Below are 23,614 nucleotides of genomic sequence, written 5' to 3'. Positions count from 1 at the left end.
GCGCGCGCGCGCGCGCGGGCACGCGCCTCCGCCGCGGGACTACTTTCCGTGGCCGCGCGCCCCGCCCCCTGGGTCCCTTCCACTCGCCTCTCCGGCGGAGGGGCACCGCTCGGCGGCGCGTGATGCGTCCCTGTGTGAGCCGCGCCGCTATTGGGTCCGGTCCATGGCGGAAATGAGAGCGCGGCGCCGATTGGTCCGGCCTGCCCTGCAATGCGTCAAACTGGGGCGAGCCACTGCGCGGTCGTGGTGGGGAAGCCTGAAATGTGGGGCTGCGGGCAGCCGTGAGGTGTAATGAGGCGAAGGGGGAGACTGTGTGGCTATTAGAGACGCAAGTATATTGTCCTGGTGGTCAGGGAATGGTAAAAGGGCTGGCGAAAGATGCAGAAGGCCTATCTCGGCCCTCCCCTCTAACAGGGGAAAGATGGTGCAATCCAAAATGCTGGGGTCTGGAAGCCCCGCCCCCAACTGGGCCCTGCAGGCTGGCGGGGTCTTCAAGGTTGTGCTCGCGAGGGTTCCGCCTGTCGCGGCTGGTGTCTGCGCCCTGGGACACACCCCGCAGGTGTGCGGGACCCCTGTCCCCGCGTCACGCGTGATCAGCTCAGAGTCTAGGAAACTGGGGCCGTCAGAGGACAGCCTCTGGGAACAGGACATTCATTCATTGACTTAACGAGCACGAATGGGGCACGTGCTGTATGCAGCGACCTGTGTTGGGCTGGGCTGGGGAGACCATAGGTCCCAACCATTCTCTTTCTATCTCCTAGACCCACCCGAGTCTTGCACTTCTCCAAGGTTCCAACCATAGGAGGAAAGAGGATGCAAATATTAGCTGAAAACTGTTTACTGGAACTCCAAAACAACCTTGTTTAGGAGCTGCCGGTTTTTAATGTGTCCCGCCCCTCATACCCCCACGATTGGCTGAGGAATGGACGACGAATGGACAAGGAAGTCAAGCTGGGCCAATCATTATGTCCCGCCTGGAACCGACTGTAGGCGGAATCAATGAGAGTCTTTCCCTGGGTTTTTGGGTGCAGACTGGGGGGGCAAGAAGCCTTTTCCTTATGGGGGCCCCTGGCTGATTCCATTGGTAGAGCATGTGACTCATGATCTTGGGGTTGAAGTTCGATCTCCACATTGGGTGTAGAGATTACTTAAAAATAAAATCTAAAAAACAAACAAACAAAAAACCCACAACAAAAAACCCCGCCTTTTCCTTATGGGTGGTGAGGCTTTGAAGGAATAGGTCCAGTGCTGGCTGTGGCCATCTTCCAACTGCTGGAGGAGAGAATAAAGTTGACACCAGGGAGAAGCGAACAAGAGATGGGATGAGAGTACTGTTGGTTTTTACTTCCCTGGTTCCAGTACTCTTGAAACCAACTGCATACCGTCATGTCGGAATTTTGATCACGTGAGCTATTAAAATTTCCCTTTGTCCCAAAGCAGTTAGAATTTTTGTCACTTGTAACCAAAGAATTCCTGATGGATATAATGTAGGCTAAACTCGGTCTTGATCGTCAGCACTGGCCCTGAAGTAGAAAGCCAAGGACCCCAGTCAACATTTACTGAGCAAATAAACAAAATGAAGGCAAGTTCATGCTCTCTCCTTCCCTCTTTTTCTTAGCTCTGAATTTCTACCAGGCAGATCTTAACTTCTGAATTACTTAGGGTTATGAAATAGTAAAATATACTACTAGTAACATCTTTGAGCACTTATACTCTGTTCCATGCACTGTTCCAAGCACTCTGTGTGCTTTAGCCCATTTAGTTCTCACAGACTCTCTAGGGGTTTGTGCCTTCCATTTCCGCATTTGATGAACCTGTTCTGTTGCCACTGGAATTGGATGAGACCAGAGAGGTCTGAAGGCTTGACCAAGAACAGAATTGAAGTACTTTGTCCGTGATCACACAGGAGAAGGTAGAGTCAGGATGGATGCGAACCCAAGCAATTTGACTGAAAAGCCCACACTCCTTTAAAAAAAAAAAAAAAAAACTTATTTATTCATTCATTCATTCGTTCATTTTGAGAGATACTTTTTTCTCGTCATTAAAATTCCTTTTATTTTTCCTCCCAGTGAAATTTAAGTATTCCCAGAGTCCCGAATCAATGATTTCTTCTCAGTTTTCCAACAGCTGTGATTTATCTTCTTTTGGTCTGTTCAGTGGAAAGTGAACTATCGGAAGTAGGACCCTCAGTGTAGAGCCCGATGTGGGGCTTGAACCCACAAACTGTGAGATCATGACCTGAGCCGGAGTTGGACACTCCACCGACTGCGCCACCGAAAGCCCACCCTCTGAAACACCACCTCACCACCAGTGGGAGAGATCGTATTTGTCTTCGATTCCCCTTTCTCCCTAACTTCCTGGAGCACAGCCCATCCTTCCATCCCCAGTGCCAGACTTCTCCTGAAGATGGAAATAATCGGGACGCCTGGGTGGCTCAGTTGGTTGAGTGTCCACCTCTTGGTTTGGGCTCAGGTGATGATCCCAGGGTTGTGGGATCGAGCCCTGTGTCAGGGCTTGGAATTCTCTCTTTCTACCTCTGCCCCTTCCCTGCTCATACATATACATATGCTCACACACACACACACACACACTCTGTCTCTCTCTCTCTCTCTGTCTCAAAAAACAAAAGACAGAAATAAGCTTCTGTATCGCTTAAGCTACCCTTAGTTTGGTCACTTTGTTATACCAGCCAAACATACGCTTGAAGAAGCTAAATCATCTCCATATCGCCTTGTTTGCCACCCTTGGTAACTGGCCTTGCTTTGGTGGAAGCTGACTCTTAAGATGCCCACAGTGGTTCAGACATAAGCCAATCAGCAGGTCCGACTTCCTTGCCTTTGATTGGTTCAGAGCCCCCCCCCCCCGTGTGTGTGTGTGTGTGTGTGTGGTATAACTTACATTCAGTGATGTGGCACAGATCTGAAGTAGTCGGTTCAGTGAGTTTTGACAATTGCATATGCCCGAGTAACCGCTACTCAAGACAAACTATAGAACATTTCCATCACCCCAGAATTTAACTCCCCTGTGGCCCTTTCCTGTCAATTCCTGTCCCCTCCGGGCAACTACGTTCTGGCTTCTGTCATTAGAGGTTATTTTTGCTTGTTTTAGAGTCTTATAGAAATGGACTCGCGTAGGGCGCCTGAGTGGCTCGGTGGGTTAAGCATCTGACTTTGGATCAGGTCATGATCTCATGGTTCGTGAGTTTGAGCCCCACATGGGGTGATGCGGGGTGAAGCCCTGCTTCTCTCTCTTTCTGCCCCTCATGGGATTCTCTCTCACTCTCTCTCTCTCTCTCTCTACCTTGCTCACTTGTGTCCTCTGTCTCTCTCTCGAAAAACAAACAAAGAAAACAAATGAACAGCGGCGCCTGGGTGGGTCAGTCGGTCGGGCGTCCAACTTTGGCTCAGGTAATGATCCCCTGGTTTGTGGGTTCGAGCCCCGCGTGGGGCTCTGTGCTGACAGCTCAGAGCCTGGAGCCTGCTTCAGATTCTGTGTCTGCCTCTCTCTCTGCCCCTTCCCCGCTGATGTTCTGTCTCTGTCACTGTCTCTGTCTCTGTCTCTCTCAAAAATAAATAAACATTAAAAAAATAAAATGAGGTTTTCTTTTACTGACTTTTACACCAGGTCCAGTGGACCCATGCCACAATCTGGTGACCCAGTTACTTTTTTCATCTCACCTCCCTGTTCTCTGCCCCTTGCTCTCTCTGTTCCAGCCACACTGGCCTCTGCTGTTCCTCAAACATTTGTGTCTGGCTCCTGCCTTAGGGCTGTAGCATTATTTCCTCTTCTTAAATATTCTCCTCACAAGAGCCAAATGGTGTAACTTTTCCTTAGCTTCAAGTCTTTTTTAAAAATTTCGAAAAATGTTTATTTTTGAGAGAGAGAGAGAGTGAGCATGAGTGGGGGGGGGGGGCAGAGAGAGAGGGAGACACAGAATCTGAAACAGGCTCCAGGCTGTCAGCACAGAGCCCGAAGCGGGGCTTGAACCCACTTCAAACCGTGAGATCATGACCTGAGCCGAAGCTGGACGCTCAACCGACTGAGCCACCAGGCGCCCCAGCTTCAAGTCTTTGTTCAAATGACACATTCTCGGGTCACTTGGCTGGCTCAGTTGGTAGAGCCTGAGACTACACTCTTCGTGGGAGTCTGTGTTGATAGAATCATTGTCGTGAGTGTATTACTCAGTTTATTTTTTTTAATGTTTATTTATTTTGGGGAGAGGGAGAGAGAGAGAGAAAGTAGGAGCAGGGGAGGGACAGAGAGAGAGGGACACACAGAATCGGAAGCAGGCTCCAGGCTCTGAGCTGTTAACACAGAGCCCAATGTGGGGCTTGAACTCATGAACTGTGAGATCATGACCTAAGCTAAAGCCAGATGTTTTTAATTTTTTTTAAGTTTATTTATTTACTGTGAGAGAGACAATGACAGCATGAGTGGGGAGGGGAAGAGAGAGAGAGAGAGAGAGAGAGAGAGAGAGAGAGAGAGCCCAAGCAGGCTCCACACCGTCAGTGCAGAGCTCAATGTGGGGCTCGGACCCATGAACTGTGAGATCGTGACCTGAGCCTAAACGAAACCGAGACTTGGACGCTTAGCCAAATGAGCCACCCAGGTGCCGCTGGTGGATTGCATTTTAATTTTATCGAGTTCAAGGTATTTTTAAATTTCCCTTGTAATTTCTTCTTTGATCGCTAGATTGCCTATCATTGTGTGTAATTTCCAAATATCTGGGGTTTCCCCATGCTTCTTGTTATCGATTTCTAAATTAACTCCGTTGTGATCGGAGAACATACTCTTCAATCCTTTGAACTTTCTTGAGGCTTGTTTTTACGGGCCGCCAATAGGTGGTATATATTGGGCAATCGGAAAGAATGTGGTTGTTATGCGGAGTATTCTATAAATGTCTATTAGGCAAAATTGGGTAATAGTGTTGCTCAGGTCTTCTATGTCTTTACTGCTTCCCCTCCCCCCCCCCACTTATTCTAGCATTTACTGAGGAGGCAGTGTTAACACTTCTAACTGTGATTGTGGATTTGTCTATACCCCCCTCCCCCCAGACCTGTTGAATTTTGCTTCGTGTATTTTGAAGCTTTGTTATTTGGTACATCTACGTTTCTGATTGTTCCCGACAAATGGTGTCATAATTACGAAGTGACTCTCTTTATTTATTTATTTATTTTTTTGGTAATGTTTCTTGTTCTGAGGTCTACTTGGTCTGATCTCAATATAAACACTCCACGTTCTTATATTTTCTTTATATTTTTTGTTTGCATGATATATTTTCTCTACCTTTTTGCTTAAACAATTTTTTAAAGTTTGTTTATTTTGAGGGAGAGAGAGAGACAGAGAAAGCGAGAGAACGAGTGTGGTAGGGGCAAAGAGAGGGGGAGAGAACTCCAAGCAGGCTCTGTGCTGACAGTGCAGAGGCCGACGTGGGGCTCGAACTCATGAACTGTGAGATCATGACCTGAGCTGAGATCCAGAGTTGGATGCTTAATCAACTGAGCCACTCAGATGTCCCTCTACCCTTTTACTTTATTTTTTATTTTTTAAATGTTTATTCATTTTTGAGACATAAGAGAGAGATAGAGCGCGAGCAGGGAGGGGCAGACAGAGAGGGAGACACAGGTCCCAAAGCAGGCTCCAGGCTTTGAGCTGCCAGCACAGAGCCCAACGTGGGGCTCGAACCCACAAACTGCGAGATCATGACCTGAGTGGAAGTGGGACGCTTAACCAACTGAACCACCCAGGCGTCCCTCTACCCTTTTGTTTTTGATGTGACTCTATCTTTATATTTAGAGTGTGTTTCTTGTGGACAGCATAGAGTTGGGTCTTGGGTTGTTTTGTTTTGTTTTGTTTTGTTTTGTTTTTTGTTTTTTGTTTTTTTATCCAGCCTGGCAATCTCTGTATTTTAATCCGAGTGTTTGGCTCGTTTATATTTAATGTGATTAATCATATGGTTTGAAGTTTGCCACTTTCTATTTGAAATCTGCTATTTGTTCCTATTTTCTTATCTTCTTTTAGGTTAATTGTGTATGTTTATTATTCCATTCTTTCCTCTGTACTTATAAAAACTGTATTTTAGGATAGTTTTAGATTATAGAAAAGTTGTAAAGAGTACAGAGAGTTCCATATACCCCACACCCAATTTCCCTTATTATTGATTTTACATTTGTCACAAGTAGTGAACCAATACTGATACGTTATCATTAACCCAAATCCCGTTTTTGGTGTTTATCTAAGGTCCTTTTTCTGTTCCAGGACCACACCACTTTTACTCATCATATCATTAGCCTCCTCCAGACTATGGCAATGTCTCAGACTTTCTTTGATTACCTTCACCAAGGTTTTGATTACCTTGACAGTTTTGAGGAGTACCGGTCAGGTCTTCCTCTGAGAAGATTTTGTTGCTCAAATTTTTCCAGCTTTGACTAGTGGGAGCTCTTTCAGTTGCCTCCTGTGTCTCTTTGGCTTCCCCTCACTGTGTATGTGGCCGGGGGTGGGGGTACTTCTTTACTTTCTGGCACTATAAGATATCCCAAGCTCATTTTGTACATTTCTTGCTGCAGTCCTAGAATTAGCCATTTCTCCAAGGAACCTCCTTTTATTGGAGAATGTTAGAAACCAAGATTTTGGCTCTGAGTGTGCTCATTGCTGTTGATGATTGTTTTTCTAATTCTACCTCTCTGCATTATGTTTTAGTGATTTGCTCCATGTATCTCTCAGTGATCACAATTGGTCACTTGTCTGCCATTGTTGTATCATACTAGGTTTTCATTAAAAAAGTATCTCACTGGAAATGCAAACTGGTGCAGCCACTCTGGAAAACAGTATGGAGGTTCCTTAAAAAATTAAAAATAGAACTACCCTAGGACCCAGCCATTGCACTACTAGGCATTTACCCAAGGGATACAGGGATGCTGTTTCGAAGGGACACACGCATCCCCATGTTTATAGCAGCGCTATTGACAATAGCCAAAGTATGGAAAGAGCCCAAATGTCCATCGATGGATGAAGGGATAAAGAAGATGTGGTATATATATATATATATACACACACACACACACACACACACACACACACACACGCACACAATGGAGTATTACTCGGCAGTCAAAAAGAATGAAATCTTGCCATTTGCAACTACATGGATGGAACTGGAGGGTATTATGCTAAGTGAAATTAGTCAGTCAGAGAAAGACACATATCCTAGGACTTCACTCATATGAGGACTTTAAGAGACAAAACAGATGAACATAAGGGAGGGGAAACAAAAATAATATAAAAACAGGGAGGTGGACCAGACATAACAGACTCATAAATATGGAGAACAGAGGGTTATTGGAGGGGGTGTGGGAGGGAGGATGGGCTAAATGGGTAAAGGGCACTAAGGAATCTACTCCTGAAATCATTGTTGCACTATATGCTAACTAGTTTGGATGTAAATTAAAAAAAAATAAATTAAAAAATTAAAAAAAAAAAAACAGGGAGTGGGACAAAACATTAGAGACTCTTAAATATGGAGAACAAACAGAGGGTTCCTGGAGGGATTGTGGGAGAATGGGCTAAATGGGTAAGGGGCATTTAGGAATCTACTCCTGAAATCCTTGTTGCACTGTATATTAACTAACTTGGATGTAAATTTAAAAAAAAACAAATAAAGGGAAAAGGGGAAAAAAATGTAACATCCAAATATTTTCTAAGACATTACCAAGCTACTGTATTCACATAATTTTCTTCCTGAATGATACACACTGGCTTCATTTTTTGTATTCTTTTTTATTTTTTATTTTTATTTTTTTTAATTTTTTTTAACGTTTATTTATTTTTGAGACAGAGAGAGACAGAGCATGAACGGGGGAGGAGCAGAGAGAGAGGGAGACACAGAATCGGAAGCAGGCTCCAGGCTCTGAGCCATCAGCCCAGAGCCCGACGCGGGGCTCGAACTCACGGACCGTGAGATCGTGACCTGAGCTGAAGTCGGACGCTTAACCAACTGAGCCACCCAGGCGCCCCAATTGTATTCTTTTTAAAATACTGTTTTATTAAGCTTAATATATTTATCCAACAAGGGGAGGAAAAATGAAACTAGGAGGTTTCTGGAAACATCTGAAATACTGTCTCCTATATATTGAGAGATAATTCACATTTTCTCATCAAGACCAATGGATTTTTATAGTATTCCGACTTGAGGAAATAGAGATTTCTGATGAATAATAGCAAATAAAACAACAACATTGAACAACAACAACAACAAAGTATCTCACATAATAGAAGGTCAGGAGGCAGGGTCAGCCCAGGACTGGTTCAGTAGTTCAATGATGTAACCAAGGCCTCAGACTCTTTTTCTGCTTCTTGTCCGCCATCCTCAATATTCTATTTTCAGGCTCTTTGCTTTATGGTTGCAAGGTGGCTGCCATAGCTCCAGACATGACTTCCCAAGGCAGTAATCCAAGTCAGGATGAAAAGGAGCAGGGCTCTTCTGTTTCTTTTTATCAGAGAAGTTAAACCTCGCCCCAAATCCCTTCAAGTTTCACTGGCCTCTAGTGGGTCACATGATCACCCCTCAACCAATCACTAGCAAACAGGAACAAGGCTCAGGCCAATCCCGGTTCGCCTTTTGGGGCAAGGCTCACCTCCCTGGAGCACATTGTTACTTAGCACCTGGACAAAACTGAGGTTGGCTTAGCAAGAGAGAGGGGTGTGGTGGGGGAAAGTCCTGCCACGTGGAAACGTCTAGATCTTTTCTTTGAACATCCTGGGGGCAAAAGAGGAGAGTTAAGTTGTCCATCACGTGGAAACTTAATCCCCTTCTTTGCACATTTCTATTCTTTCTCCCAAAGCAGTGTCCTCAATCAAACCTCAGCTTTCTTCTGTAATGCCTTCTAGTCATTCCCAGAAGCTCGCCCATCTCTAGCATGGCTACTGACGTCATCCGGGGCTGGTGGCTTGGCCCTGCCATCCCCCACGTGTGGCTTCCCCGCTGGCAGAAAGGAGAAAATGAGGAAGAAGGGCGCTCACTGTTGTCACTAAGAAGATGCACCTGTTACAGTAAGCGATGTGAGCTATTCTAAGAAATAAGTCCCCCAAATCTCAGTGGCTTTAACACCGTGAAAGTGTGTAAACCTTACTAATGTGGCAGTGTCTAATGGGGCAGTTCCTTCTTAAAAACAAAAAAAAAATTTTAATGTTTTTATTTATTTTTGAGACAGAGAGAGACAGAGCATGAACGGGGGAGGTGCAGAGAGAGAGGGAGACACAGAATCTGAAACAGGCTCCAGGCTCTGAGCGGTCAGCACAGAGCCCGACGCGGGGCTCGAACTCACAGACCGCGAGATCATGACCTGAGCTGAAGTCGGACGATTAAGCCACCCGGCTGCCCCACATGGAACGTTTTCTGAATCATTTGAGAATAAGTGTCAGACCTCATGCTGCTTTACCTCTAGACACTTAAATGTGAATTTCCTAAGAACAAAGACATTCACCTACAAAACCACAGTACAATAATCAAAATCAGAAAATCTTACACTGATAACAATTATCAGGCCTATTCAAAGTTTACCGATTGTCTCAATCCGTCCTTATAGCAAAAACAAAAACAAAAACAAAACAAACCAAAAAACCCACAAAAAAACACAAAAACAAAAAACCTTTCCCCTCCCTCCCTCCCTTCCTCCCTCCCCCTTCCTTCCTTCCTTTCTCTTTCTTTTTCTTTCTTTCTTTCTTTCTTTCTTTCTTTCTTTCTTTCTCCAGCCAGGATCACATATTCCAGTTAACGGTCATATTGCTTTAGTTTGGAACAGTTCCTCGATCTTTCTTTGTGTGTGTTTTTTTTTAAGAAATTGACATTTTTGAAAATTTTATGTCAGTTACTTTATAGAATGTCCATCAGTTTGGGTTTGTCTGACATTTTCTCATGACTAGATTCAGGTTATACATTAAAAGAATGATTATCATAGAAATAACTCTTTGTCCTTGGTGTGTCTTATCAGGAGGCAGATGATGTCCGGTTTGTCCTGTTACTGGCGATGGTGAGGTTTGTCACTGTAAAGTTACTCTTTTCTCCTTTTGTAATTAATGAGCAATTTGTGGGGAGATACTCCAATACGGTCTAAATATCAGTTCTCACCAAACCTCTAGCGACTAACTTGAAATTAAAAAAAAAATTTTTTTAACGTTTATTTATTTTTGAGACAGAGAGAGACAGAGCATGAGTGGGGGAGGGGCAGAGAGAGAGGGAGACACAGAATCGGAAACAGGCTCCAGGCTCTGAGCCATCAGCCCAGAGCCCGACGCGGGGCTCGAACTCCCGGACCGCGAGATTGTGACCCGAGCTGAAGTCGGACGCTTAACCGACTGAGCCACCCAGGCGTCCCTAAATTTTTTAAAAAATATTTATTTCTTTTTGGGAGACAGAGTGCAAGCAGGGGAAGGGCGGAGAGAGAGGGAGACACAGAATCCGAAGCAGGTCCCAGGCTCTGAGCTGTCAGAGCCCAACTCGGGACTTGAACTCACAAACCGTGAGATCGTGACCTGAGCCAAAGTCGAACGCTTAACGGACTGAACCACCCAGGCGCCCCATCCGGCTTCTGACTTTAGATGACTTCGGTTTTCGCACAGATTGCTACCCCAGAACCATCCAGTGTGAGCCCCAGGGCGCTCAGATGTAGAGAGCTCTTCAAAGTCAAGGCCGTCATTAGCGCCTTTCTGTCTTTAAGTAAATTGTAACCCTCACCATATCTTTCTCACCCAGAAACATAGGACAACCTAATCTCAATCCCGTCATGACGCCACTGGCAGAGGCTACGTTCACCAAAGATGTCTCCAGGGTCCCCCTGCACGTCTGCGACCATCAGACTGCAGCGCATGAGACCATTTGCCTAGATTTCTGCTTCCCTGCCATTCCTTTCTAGAAAGGCTGTCCCAGACACCAGCTCTCTGGAGCGCCTGGCTTTGGACTCCGTGAGCTCATCGCGGGTTCCACCTTGGGGCGTGTGCTGTTCTGGGTCGCACGTCGTTTCATCCGTTCGCACTGCGCCAGCTCAGCTTGTGGGCAGTTCTGACGGGGACAGGGACCGTGAGCCTGGGTGACCCAGTTGTGGCAGCCCGTGTGCCCACAGGGGCAGGGAGCGACTCTGGCGCTGATAGAAATAGACGCCAGCCACAGCGGGGCCCCAGGCCGCCTCGGGCAATACCAATCCTGCTCTGGTCCACGTCTGGCCCAGCTGGCTTCACCTGACCCCAAAGGCTGGGATCCAAAGGCTTTGGCCCCAGAGGCTGGGATCTCAGGCTGATGTTACTTGGTCTCCAGAACTGTCCACTGCGTGGTCCAGAGGTCTGTGGTAAGCCACCCAATAAAAAGCGGGTGCAGCCCAAGGACCCTCCCCGAAGAGGTAAGCTCTCACCAAACGACACTTCCTGTCCTCAAAACGATTCTTAGATTCTTGTATTCTTAGAGCTTCAAGGCCAAGGCCAAGGGAGGGATATTCAGCCTCCTATCTTTCCTCCCAGAAAGCGGGTAAGGAGAGACTGAGTGAGAGGTTTCACTCTACCCAACACTGCCTTTATTTATTTTTATCTTGTTGAGATTTTATTTATTTAAAAAGTTGTTCACGTTCATTGATTTATTTTTAATGCTTATTTAGTTTTGAGAGACAGCGAGAGAGAGCACGAGCAGGGGAGGGGCAGACAGAGGGGGAGACACGGAATCCGGAGCAGGCCCCAAGGCTCCGAGCTGTCAGCACAGAGCCCGACGCGGGGCTCGAACTCGCAAACTGTGAGATCGTCACCTGAGCAGAGGTCTGACGCTTAACCGACTGAGCCACGCAGGCGCCCCATATATCGTATTATTTAAAAAGAATTTTTTTTAACATGTATTTATTTTTTTGAGAGACAGAGACGGAGCATGAGCAGGGGAGGGGCAGAGAGAGAGGGAGACACAGAATCCAAAGCAGGCTCAGGGCTCTGAGCTGTCAGCACAGAACCTGACGTGAGGCTCGAACCCATGAACCGTGAGATCGTGACCTGAGCCGAAATCAAGAGTCAGGTGCTTAACCGACTGACCCACCCAGGCACCTCTAACATTTTATTGTTACGTAACCTCTACACCGAACGTGGGGCTCGAACCTACAACCCTGAGATCAAGAGTCACACACTCCACTCACTGACTGTGTCCATCAGGAGCCACCAACCAAGGCTATCTTTAAAAGCGTGGTAGATTTTATTTTCCAAAGATGGTCACAACAATGTCCACATCCCACATCCTCTTCTAGAGCCTTGTCTCTCTGGCATTTAGAGGTGGATTCTGGGGCATGCCTGGGTGGCTCAGTCAGTTGAGCGCCCAACTTTGGCTCAGGTCGTGATCTCACGGTTCAGGGGTTCGAGCCCCGCGTCGGGCTCTGTGCTGACAGCCCAGAGCCTGGGGCCCGCTCCGGATTCTGTGTCTCCCTCTCTCTCTCTCTCTCTTTGCCTCTCCCCTGCTTGTCTCTGTCTCTCTCTCAAAAATAAATGCACGTTTAAAAAATTAAAATATATTTCTCCTTAAGTTTGTTCAGAGGATTTGGTGAGATTATACACCTAAAGTGCCTGGCCAAGAACATGGGCTAGAGTAAGAGCTCATAACTATTAGTCATGATTTACCGTGACTGGTGGACAGCTGGATGTTGAGAGCCTCTTGCTGACAAGCCCAGTTGGTACTGGGTAGTCTCTCTCTCGAGCCATTAGGAACCTTCTTCTTGTTCTCTCATCTCCCACCAGTGGGCGCTCTGGTGACGTTAAGACCACAGCTCATTGCCCCTTGGGTGCAGATCCGACTGTTCTCGGGACTGAGGGCTTGGGTGTCTTTATTTGAAGGGCACAGGACTCTCCACGCCTTGGCTAAAAACAAGACATCGAGCAGAACCACAGGCTTTTATTCCCCTTGTGTTGGTGGGAGAAACGTGCAACGATCTTCTTCTGATTGAGAGAGGGAGGAGGCAAACCCTGCGCGCAGTTACTCCTTTTAATAATAGAAAGATGATGTTATCACCACGGCAACGAATGATCAAAGACGACGACCAATCGGAATCACAGTCTTCTCCGGGAGGTTATTTTTCTCAAGAGAGAGCGACAATTTCTAGGCAACTCTCACAAGACTCTCTTGTTCACACGATCCTTCCAAGGACAGTCTTAAAGAAACAGACCAGGAACGCAAGCCTGGGGACGGCACCAGAAGAGATGGGTGTTCCTGGGAATGGTCACAGTTCGTCACCTTAGGGGGCAGATTTTTTTCGATGGGCTTGGTTATGCAAAAGGGTATCTGTGTGTACCTGCAGGGACGAGAGAACCTCCTCACCTCTTCGTTTACATTTAAAAAAAAAATGATCTTTTTATTAAAAAGACCTTTTAATCCGGGCCCCTGGGTGGCTCGGTCGGTTAAGCGCCACACTTCAGCTCGGGTCATGATCTCAAGGTTCTGCGGGTTCAAGCCCCGCATGGGACTCTGTGCTGACGGCTCAGAGCCTGGAGCCTGCGTCGGATTCCGTGTCCCCCCCCTCTCTCTCTGCCCCTCCCCCACCCACACTCTGTCTCTCTCAAAAATAAAGAAACATGAAAAATGTCTTTCCAATTTTATTAATTTATATTTAAGACAAAGAGAGAGGGCAGGGGAGGGGGAGAGAGAGAGAATCCCAAGCCAGAGTTCACACTGACAGCACGGAGCCCCACACGGGCCCTGAACTCATGAACCTCGAGATCATGACCTGAACCAAAGTCAAGAGTTGGTTGCTTAACCGACTGAGCCACCCAGGTGCCCCTGGCTGCTGCCATTTTGAAGCACTTAGTCTTGGGAGGGTTTGTCACAGAGCAAGGGACACGTGACACACTTTTTGGGATCACGATCGGTGAGATCATATATATTAACCGTCTGATACGCTGAAAAATAGGAATTACCTTTATTATCACTTTCTACCTGCTGTGTCCCACCTCCACAGCCAACCCCTCCCAGATTCATATGTTGAAACCCTAACTCCCAACATCATGGTATTTGGAGGTGGGGCCTTTGGGAGGTAATTCGCTTTCAATGAGGTCATGCGGTCAGGGACCCCAGGATGGGATTGGTGTCCTTATAAGAAGAGAAAGAGATCCCAGGGCTTTCTCTCTTCCTCTCTCTCTTTCTCTCTCTCTCTTTCTCTCTCTCTCTGCCATACGAGCACACGACAAGAAGGCAGCCGTCTGCAAGCCAAGAAGCGGGGCTTCACCAGGAATCAAATCAGCTAGCACTTTGATCTTGGACTTCCCGGCCTCCAGAAAATAAAAGCTCCCCCAGCCTGTGGCATTTTATTAATGAAGCCTGAACAGACTAATACACCGAGTCCCCTTTTCTGCCCAGAGGCTCAGCAGCCCTTGGGGTAACACGCCTCTCTCGTCCACCACCGTCCTTTACCTGCCCCAGAACAAGGCCGTGCCCCAGATCAGCCTGAGCAGGCAGGGTCGAGAAAACGTTCTGTTTTCCTAGAATCCTTCCTTGGTTGTGTCAGGTGTAACAACCACCCTTCCTCTCGCTCCTTTTCCAGCCGGGCTCAGCCCAGAACAGAGATCCTCACATAGAAGCTGAGGGCGATGTAACAGAAGCCACCCTAGGTATTTCCAGCCGAAGGAATTGAATGCCGGGGATTTATGACAACAGCGTCGGAGAGGCCAGCAGAGCAAGAGCGAGACAAGGATAGTGGGGAGACCGAGAAGGAGGCGTGAGTTCCAGAGGCCAGGAGCCGCTGGAACAATTTTGCTCTAACGGTGACACCGTGTCCCCTTTACGGATGCTCCAGTTCAGTCCTTGCACCTGTGAGGTTGCAGGTCTTCCTGTTTTAGGGGCATCTCCCAATTTTGAAATAAAAAAAAAAATTAGAGGGACGCCTGGGTGGCTCAGTTGGTTAAGCGCCCGATTTTGGCTCAGGCCACGATCTCACGGCTCATGAGTTCGAGCCCTGTGTCGGGCTCTGTGCTGATGGCTCAGAGCCTGGCGCCTGCTTCGGATTCTGGGTCTCCCTCTCTCTCTCTGCCCCTCCCCTGCGCGGACTCTGTCTCTCTCTTTCTGTCTCTCAAAAATAAGTAAACATTAAAAAAAAAAGAACATGCTGATGAAAATGTTCTAAAGTTGATTGTGATGGTTGCACAAGTTGGTAAATATACCCCAAACCATTGAGTAAGTAGATGTTCAAAGGGTGGGTTTTATGGTATATGAGTCCTATCTCAATACAGCTCGACAACGAAACTGCAATTGGTTTAAGGTAAGTTTGCGTTTCCTTACATAAACTGACGAGAGGGGACATAGCACGCGGGTGCTTTGTGTAACTCCAGAAGCTTCTCTGTCATTTGTGCTCAAGGCGAATTAATTATTATTATTTTAAGTTTATTTATTTTGAGAGAGAGAGAGAGAGAGAGCACGCATGAGCAGGGGAGGGGCAGAGAGAGTGGGAGAGAGAGAATCCCAAACAGGTTCCACTATCATCACAGAGCCTGACTTGGGACTCGATCCCACCAACCATGAGATCATGACTTGAGCCAAAATCAAGAGTCAGACGCCTAACCTGACTGAGCCCCCCAGGCACCCCTGTTATTCCACTGTGTGTGGAGCCCAATGTGGGGCTTGAACTCTCAACGCAGAGATCAGGACCCCGGCCAAGATCAAGAGTTGGACATTTAATCTACTGAGCCACGCAGGCGCCCCAAGACGAGTCAATTATAACTGGATTAGTGATGATATCATCGGGGTTAAATTTTACAAGCTTGAGGAATAAGTTCTAGCTCCTGTCAAAACCACTCAGTAATTAAACACACCTCCCTGTAGCAAACATGTGAGCCAAGTTTTGTGGTCTCCTCGGCCTCAGGTCAAAGATGAAATGCCAGCTGGGATGAACAGAGATGCTTATGGGTAAAGACACCCCTTATTGGCTGGCCGTTGGCTAAGAAGCCAGCCAGGAGACACTATTTAGTCACGAAAATGAAATCATCTGTACAGATCCAGCTTTCAATCATTCATGCCTTTAAGAATGTTTAAAATTCTCCCTAATGTTTACTTATTTTTGAGAGACAGAGTGCAAGTTGGGGAGGGGCAGAGAGAGAGGGAGACACAGAATCGGAAGCAGGCGCCAGGCTCTGAGCCATCAGCAGAGCCCGACGCAGGGCTCGAACTCACGAGCCGTGAGACCATCACCTGAGCTGAAGTCGGGCGCTTAACCGACAGAGCCACCCAGGCGCCCCTGTTTCGGTGTTAAAGATCACAAGTGCAAGATGGACCTTCACAAGCTAAGATCAAGATGTCGGCAGGGCTTTAGCGGAGAATCTGTTCTCTCTCTCCTTGTCTTTTCCAGTTTCTAGAAGCCACATGCTTTCCCTGGCCCGTGGCCCCTTTCTGCGATCCCCAAAGCTGCAGGACAGGCCTTTCCCATGCGGCCGCTCTTCAGGTTCTCCCTTCCTGTCCCACCTCCACTGTTAAGGGCCCTTACGCTGGCCACACTTGGGTAACCCAGGATAACTTCCGTATTTTTAGGGAACTTGAGTTAACAGCTTGCATTCATAGGTTCCGAGGAATAGGACTCGGACATCTGCGGGGTCTCTTGTTCTGCCCAGCATAGACCAGGATTATTCTTTTGCGTGCGTGTGGACCCTAAGCATCATCCCTAGCCTCTACCCACTAGATGACGGTAACCCTGCCCTTGAACCCAGCTGTGACACCCAGGAAATTCTCATTGCCTAATGTCTCTCAGCGTCAGCGCCCAGTTGAGACTCGCGGTTCCAGGCCCCGGGGACCCAGAGGTGAGCGACACAGGCCAGTTCTTGCTCTCATGGGTTTTATGTTTCCCCAGTCGAACCAGCACATGCATCACACATCACTGGGAGACGCCGTGTCCCCAGTCACTCCATGCCAGTCTCCCGTTTATACCTTTGGAACGTGCAACCTATGGGTTGCACGTAATTACAGCCAAGGCCGGATGGAACCCGGGCTCTGGTGACGGGGCTGGGCAGGAGAGCCACACAGGAAGCCATCAGCACAGAGGGGGCCATCGGGACCTTCCCTGAGCCATGGAGCTCCATGCTGCCTCATGAGTGACAGGTGTCAGCCTCTGACTTTTGTCCTTAGCGCCTCTGCTCTCTCTCTGATGGCTTCCTGTCTGCCTCCCTGGGGTCTCCTCTTCCTTCCATGGTCTGTGCCCCTCTCGCGGCTGCCCTGCCCGAGGCCAGGCCCTGACGCTGCTGATCCCACGCTTTCCTCTCTCCTCCCTCCCCTCCCCACCTGCACCTTTGCCCTCAGCCCACTGCGTTCATTTCCTGGGGCTGCTGTGACGAATCACCCCACCCCACACCGAGCGGCTTAAAACAACATGTATGAATTCTCTTACCGTTCTGGGGCACAGAAGTCTGACGCGGGTCACAGGGGGTTGATTTTAGCTGTTGGCCTGGCCGTGTTCCTTCTGGAGGCCCCAGGGGAGAACGCGCCTCCCGGCCTCTTCCAGCCTCCAGAGGCGCGCCTGCCTTCCTGGGCCGGCGGTCCCTCCACCTGCAGGGAAGCATCTTCCTCTCCTGTCCCACCTCTGCTTCCCTCCGTACCCGCCACCTTGCACCCCTCTTCCCTTGTATTAGTTTTCTAGCACCGCTGTAACCGAGCGTCCCAAACAGGGTGGCCTGAGACAACAGAAGGGCATTGTCTCATGGTTCTGGAGGCTAGAGGTTCAAAACTGAGCCCTTCCTTGCCTCTTCCAGCTTCTGGGGGTGGCCTTGCCGGTCCCTGGCGCGTGGCTCCCGTTGTGTTGCAAGTGGACCCACCCACCCCAGATAATCCAGAAGATTCTCCCCGTCTCCACAACTTTTACCGATCTTATCTTTTTATTTAAAAATTTTTAATGTTAATTTTTGTGAGAGAGATAGAGAGACAGAGTGCGGGCAGGAGAGGGGCAGAGAGAGAGGGAGACACAGAATCTGAAGCAGGCCGTCCAGACTCTCGGCTGTCAGCACAGAGTCTGACGTGGAGCTCGAACTCACAAACAGTGAGAGCATGACCTGAGCCAAAGTCGGATGCTTAACCCACTGAGCCACCCAGGCTCCTCCTATCTCATCTCATCTCATCTCATCTCATCTCATCTCATCTCATCCCATCTCATCTCATCTTATCTCATCCTGAGATCAAGACCTGAGCTGAGATCAAGAGTTGGACGCTTAACCCACTGAGCCACCCAGGCGCCCCCACAACCTTAATTTAAACATAGCCACACATTCCTTTTTTGCCATGGAGAGTAACATTCATGGATCCCAGGGATTAGGATGTAGCTATTTCTCGGGGGTCAGGATTCTGCGAACCATACAGCCCTCTCTCTGAGCTCTAGCCTTGGGTGGCCAAAGGCCTCCTGGATGCCCCCTCCCTGGATGCTCAATGCATTATTTTTAGTATAAGTATATCCCAAGTGTTGCATGGGACATACTTATACTTTATACCAAAAAATATTTTTGTTTTTCAAAATTCAAATTTAACTAGTCATCCTGTGTTTTTTTCTGGCAACGCAACTACGAAGTTAAAATTGTTATGGGGCACCTGGGTGGCTCAGTCGGTCAAGCGCCCAACTCCCCGATTTCAGCTCGGGTCACGATCTCGCGGCGGTGAGATCGAGCCCCCGGTCGGGTTCCGCGCTGAGCGTGGCGCCTGCTTGGGATTCTCTCTCCCTCCCTCCCTGCCACTGCTCCTGTGTGCATGCTCTCTCTCTCTCAAAAAATTTGTTAGAAATAAAACTTCCCGTCTTGTCACGTCCCCTGCCATTCGCCATCCCTTCCCACCAGATGGAGCCCTGGTCACATTGATTATCACCTTAGCCTGTCTCCTTAGGAGAGGAGACCTCTAGCGTGGCCTCCTGGTATTCGCACGATCCTGGGGTCTATGCTCCTGTGAGTGTAGGCTGGACCTGGTGACAGGCTTCTAACAAATAAATGGTGAAAGGGACAGGATGCCCCTTCAGGGATTAGGTTACAAAAAGACTGACTTCTGTCCTGGCCACACTCTCTGTCTTGCGGGGCCTGGCTGCCATATTGGGAGCTGCTGGATGGACAGGCCCAGGGGCGGGGACTCATGTCTGTCCCCAACAGCCTGCGAGCCCCTGACGCCTGCCCACGGCCAGGTGAGTGAGCTTGGAAGCAGTCTTCCGCCTCGAGATGACAGCAGCCTTTAAAAAACAATTTTTTTTTAACGTTTATTTATTTTTGGAAGAGGGGCGGGTAGGGGCACAGAGCGAGGGAGACACAGAATCGGAAGCAGGCTCCAGGCTCCGAGCCGTCAGCCCAGAGCCCGACGCGGGCCTCGAACCCACGGACCGCGAGATCACGACCCGAGCCGAAGTCGGACGCTTCACCAGCCCAGCCACCGGGCACCCCAGCCAAGTCCTCAGCTCCGTCCCTCCTACGTGAACGCCCTTGACATGGACACATCAGGATGAGTGGGAGAAACACTGTTCCGTAGAAACTTCGCTTCTGACGGAAGGAAAGATCAGAGTAAGGGGGGCTATTTTGGGGTCCAGAAACAACAAATCTAGAAGAGCCTCGGGCTCTTATTTCAACGTGCTCGTGGAAGGGAAGTGATCTTTTCCTGATGTGACGGAGAAGACCCACGACGATTTAGTCTTTAAAGAAATAGAGGCCGGTTAACCTCGTCGTCACCATGGCAACAAACAGCCAAGGGAGCCGGCCAACCAGAAACGTAGGCTGCCTTGGGGGGCCGTTTTTCTTCGGCTATTGCAACAATTTCTAAGAGACTCTCCCAGGCTCTTGTTCAAATTCTTTCCAAGGGCAGGCTTAAGTGAACAAGGGAACCGGCGAGGTTGGTAACGGCGGCTACTGGCTGTACGGGAAAACCAGATAGATGCTTGGGGAATGGTTTCAATCTGTCACCTTCTTGAAGCCGATTCTTCCCCCCCCCCCCCCCGGAAGCTGATTCTGTAGATGGATTTTATGATGCGAAATAGTATCTCTCCCACCGCCACTGCGGGAGAGAAAGAATATCTCCATCTCTCTCTCTCTTTCTCTCTCAATGTTTAAAAATTATTCTTGCAGTGGGCATGAGGTCACGTCCGCCACCGATAGTGTTGATTGGCTGATCTAACAGCCACTAACAACTCCTCTCCCATTTACCACCTCATACCAAAGTGGTGAAAAAAGCCAGCTCTCCTGTTTCCTAGACTCCTTTGTAGGGGCAGGTAGGCAGTGACCCAGTTCTGGCCAATGAGTGTGCTGGCCGCTTTTGGGAAATAGGTTTGTGACTGGATAAAAGAGGAGAAGCAGGATAGGAGAGGGCTGTCACCACCCCACCTATCCATTTTTTTCCCTGTTGTGGGAGAAGGTGATGTCCGGAGCTCAGCAGCCATGTTGTGACCGTGAGGCAATAAACTGGAAGGCAAAGAGCAACAATTGGAGGAATAGAACAATTCTGGGTTCTCAATAGCATACTTGACCTGCTAACTAAACCCAGAAGCCTCTTTCCTCCAAAGCTGTAATTAAGAAACTAAGAAATATCTTTACATCTTTATGCCTGCTACCAGTTTGGTTTTCTCTGATTTGTAACCAAACATCCCTAGCTGACCCGTGCTCACACTCGAGCAGGGCTCCCAAACTCAAATATCCATAGAGAGACCAGGCAGCTGATGTGAGGGAGAGAAGTGGGCCGAACAGGGACTCTAGGCACCTCTAGATTTTGTTCAAGTAGAAGACAGAACTTCTTTGGGGGTACCTGGGTGGCTCAGTCGGTTAAGCGTCTGACTTTAGCTCAGGTCACGATCTCCCTGTTTGTGAGGTTGAGCCCTACTTTGGCCTCTGCACTGTCAGCACAGAGCCCACTTTGGATCCTCGGTCTTCCTCTCCCGCTGTTCCTCCCCACTTGTGCGCATTCTCTCTCTCTCTCTAAAAAATAAACATTGAAAGAAAGAAAGAAGGAAAGGAGAGAAAGAAAGAAGGGAAGAAGGAAAGAAAGAAGGAAAGAAAGAAAGAAAGAAAGAGTGAGCTTTTTTGACCTTAATCAGCCTCACCCTGGTCAGGAGGTAGTCAAGCGACTCAGTACTGGCCAAAGGTATATAAAAGGAGGCTGCTGAGGAATTCTGGGAGAAGGTGTTCCCACCCTTTACGAAGAGAAATGTCCTGCTTTCTGCGGTCCCCTGCTTCCTGTCTTTGAACACGGTGTGTGATGTGATGTCTGGAGCTGCTGCAGCTATTTTGTGACTCTCCTCCTGTGAGGAGAGCCCAGGAGAATCACAGACTCTGAAACTGACATTGTTGGGCTGCTAATTCAAACCCCAGCAACTTCCACTGCTTCCACAGACTTTCTTGCCTGTGTGTGAGCCACTATATGCTGAAGATTCTGTGACTCGTCCCAGAAAATCTCTTTAATGGTGCACTGGGCTTCCTTTTTTGCCCTGTAATGATTCTCCGCTGTAATTTCACTGCCTGTCTCACTGTTCCCTAGATCTAGACAGGGCAGAAACTGCAGATTCCTGCACAGGCAGATGTGCTTTCCAGAAAAGAAAGAATTTGCCCGTGAGGCCATTACAGACCTTTTGCCACTTACCCCCAAGCCAAATCCTAATGCAGGAGCCTGCACTGGGATGGAGAATTGGAGAAAATCAGCTAGCCCGTTGCTTTCGCGGGAACTTCTGAGGGAGCCACGTGTCCCCCGCTGCATGTGTGGCTTTCACTTTCATGAGTCAGGCAGAAGATGAACCAGGAATGGTCAGGATCTCCGTGCTGCTTTCAGACTCTGCCCACACACTCTCGGATGCTCTTCCCTTCCAGAGGTGGAGCTTACGTCTACTCCCCGTGAGTGAGGTCTGGACACAAAGGCTCACTTTCAACAAACGGAAATAGGCAGGAATGGCTGCGTGTGGCTTCTGAGGCATTGTATGAGAAGGCCTCGAGGCCTCCGTGCTCTCCCTCTGCCAACGCGCGTTCTGGGGGAAGCCGACTGCCGCGTCAGTCCCACAGGGAGGCCTACGTGAGGAGAGGCACTGGCTGTCCAGCCAACAGCCACGGGGAGTGAGCCATCTGGGAAGCACGCCCTCCGGCCCCGGACAAGCCTTCGGATGACAGCGGCCCCACGCCGACATCCTGATTGCACATTCAGGACAGACCTCGAGCCACAAGCACCCAGAGGCAGCTCCCAGATTCCTGACCCTCAGAAAACGTGAGATAGGAACCCACATTGTTGCTTTACGCTGCTAGGCTTGGGGACAATTTCCAACCCAGCAATAGGTGACCCGTACAGACTCTTCATGGTTCCCCGTCCTGGTTCCGGGGAATACGCTCTGTTAATTTCTTGGGAGCAGTATCACTTAGGGGGATAGAGTATCTGTTATCCTCCTTGTTTTATGATTTTTCCCTTCATCCCTAATCACGTCCAAAGATTCCATACCTGTGCTTCATGAACGCTGTAGCAACAGAACTCGGAATCGGAGTCGGTGGTGGCTGAAGAAGCCATAAAGCCCACCGAGGAACCTTGGCATTGATAGGACGGATCCGAGACACGTGTCTCCCCGCATGGCCTTCACCCACGGTGAATACAGTGGGGTCCCAGACCCCCAAAAGAGGGGGCCGGGGAGGAGATGAGGAGGTGCCCCGTCCCCACTGCAAGTCCTGGGACCACAGCTGGAGAAAGAGAGAGAAGGAGGATGGGGTTTGAAACAGAATTGGATGGGGGTGCCTGGGAGGCTCAGTCAGTTGAGCGGCCGACTTCGGCTCAGGTCCCGATCTCGCGGTTCGGGAGTTCGAGCCCCGCCTGGGGCTCTGTGCTGACGGCTCGGAGCCTGGAGCCTGCTTCGGATTCTGTGTCTCCCTCTCTGTCGGCCCCTCCCCCGCTTGCACATACACACACACACACACACACACACACACACACACATACACACACACTCTCTCCCTCTCTCGAAAATTAAATGAATGTAAAAAAATTTTTTTTTTCATTTTAAAAAATAAACAGGATTGGAGGGACTTTTCTCCCACCAAATGTGACTGGGCTAGGCCCGAGAAGTCATTGAGGGATGAGAAAAGAAGATTGTAGGTGGTCCATACAGGTGCGGACACAAAATGAAAAGGTTTCGTGTCTCCCCACTCTGCACCCACTCAATTTCAGAGCTCTCAGTTGCATCAGTGTGTCCAGCCTGGAGCTGGGGAAGCCCATTTCCAACCCGCTTCCTCGGCCGGTCCCTTCTCTCCTTCGTCCAGAGAGGACAGCTGGAGGCAGAAATGACACAAAAATACTTAAAACCCATATGGCCGGCACCCAGCCATCAGAGGGTCGCTGGCTAGAATCCCTGCTAGAGCACAGACCAAGGACCAGGGGGCCAAGTGGGTTATCAGCCTTGAACGTGGGGCCCTCTTATCTCCAAATTACAAACGCGTCCCTGCTGTGGGCCTGAGAAGCCTGGGTGTGGACAAGGCTTGTACTGGGTGAGGCGACCCGGGGTGGGGAGTGGTGGGTGTGGGGGGGTGGGGAAGAGGCTGCAGATTGGTGACAGGGCAGTCCCAGGGTGGTGGCCCAACCTCAGACACTCCCCTCCCCCTTCGTCCACAGCACATTGAGACCAGACCAGAAGGCTCCATTCGCTTTCCTGAGGGG

At 49.0% G+C, this 23,614-nt stretch overlaps 1 long non-coding RNA gene across 2 annotated transcripts; it reads right to left on the bottom strand.

The window, feature by feature from the left end:
* Positions 1 to 19,921: 19,921 nt before the first annotated feature.
* On the bottom strand, positions 19,922 to 22,690 carry LOC121018658 (uncharacterized). 2 transcript variants are annotated; one of them, XR_005785268.1, is made up of 3 exons: positions 22,412 to 22,690; positions 21,572 to 21,847; positions 19,922 to 20,400 (listed from the first exon to the last, which is right to left on the bottom strand). It is a non-coding gene; the product is annotated as an uncharacterized LOC121018658 (long non-coding RNA). The 2 variants fall into 2 exon arrangements; XR_005785267.1 differs by having other exon boundaries at positions 21,572 to 21,830.
* Between the last annotated feature and the right edge of the window lie 924 nt (positions 22,691 to 23,614).

This window comes from Herpailurus yagouaroundi, unplaced genomic scaffold (genome assembly GCF_014898765.1).
Source record: "Herpailurus yagouaroundi ecotype Mexico unplaced genomic scaffold, PumYag 220, whole genome shotgun sequence".
NCBI classification, from domain to species: Eukaryota; Metazoa; Chordata; class Mammalia; order Carnivora; family Felidae; genus Herpailurus; species Herpailurus yagouaroundi.
The sequence above is the reverse complement of the archived record's forward strand: the minus strand, read 5'-3'. Positions and strand labels throughout refer to the sequence as shown.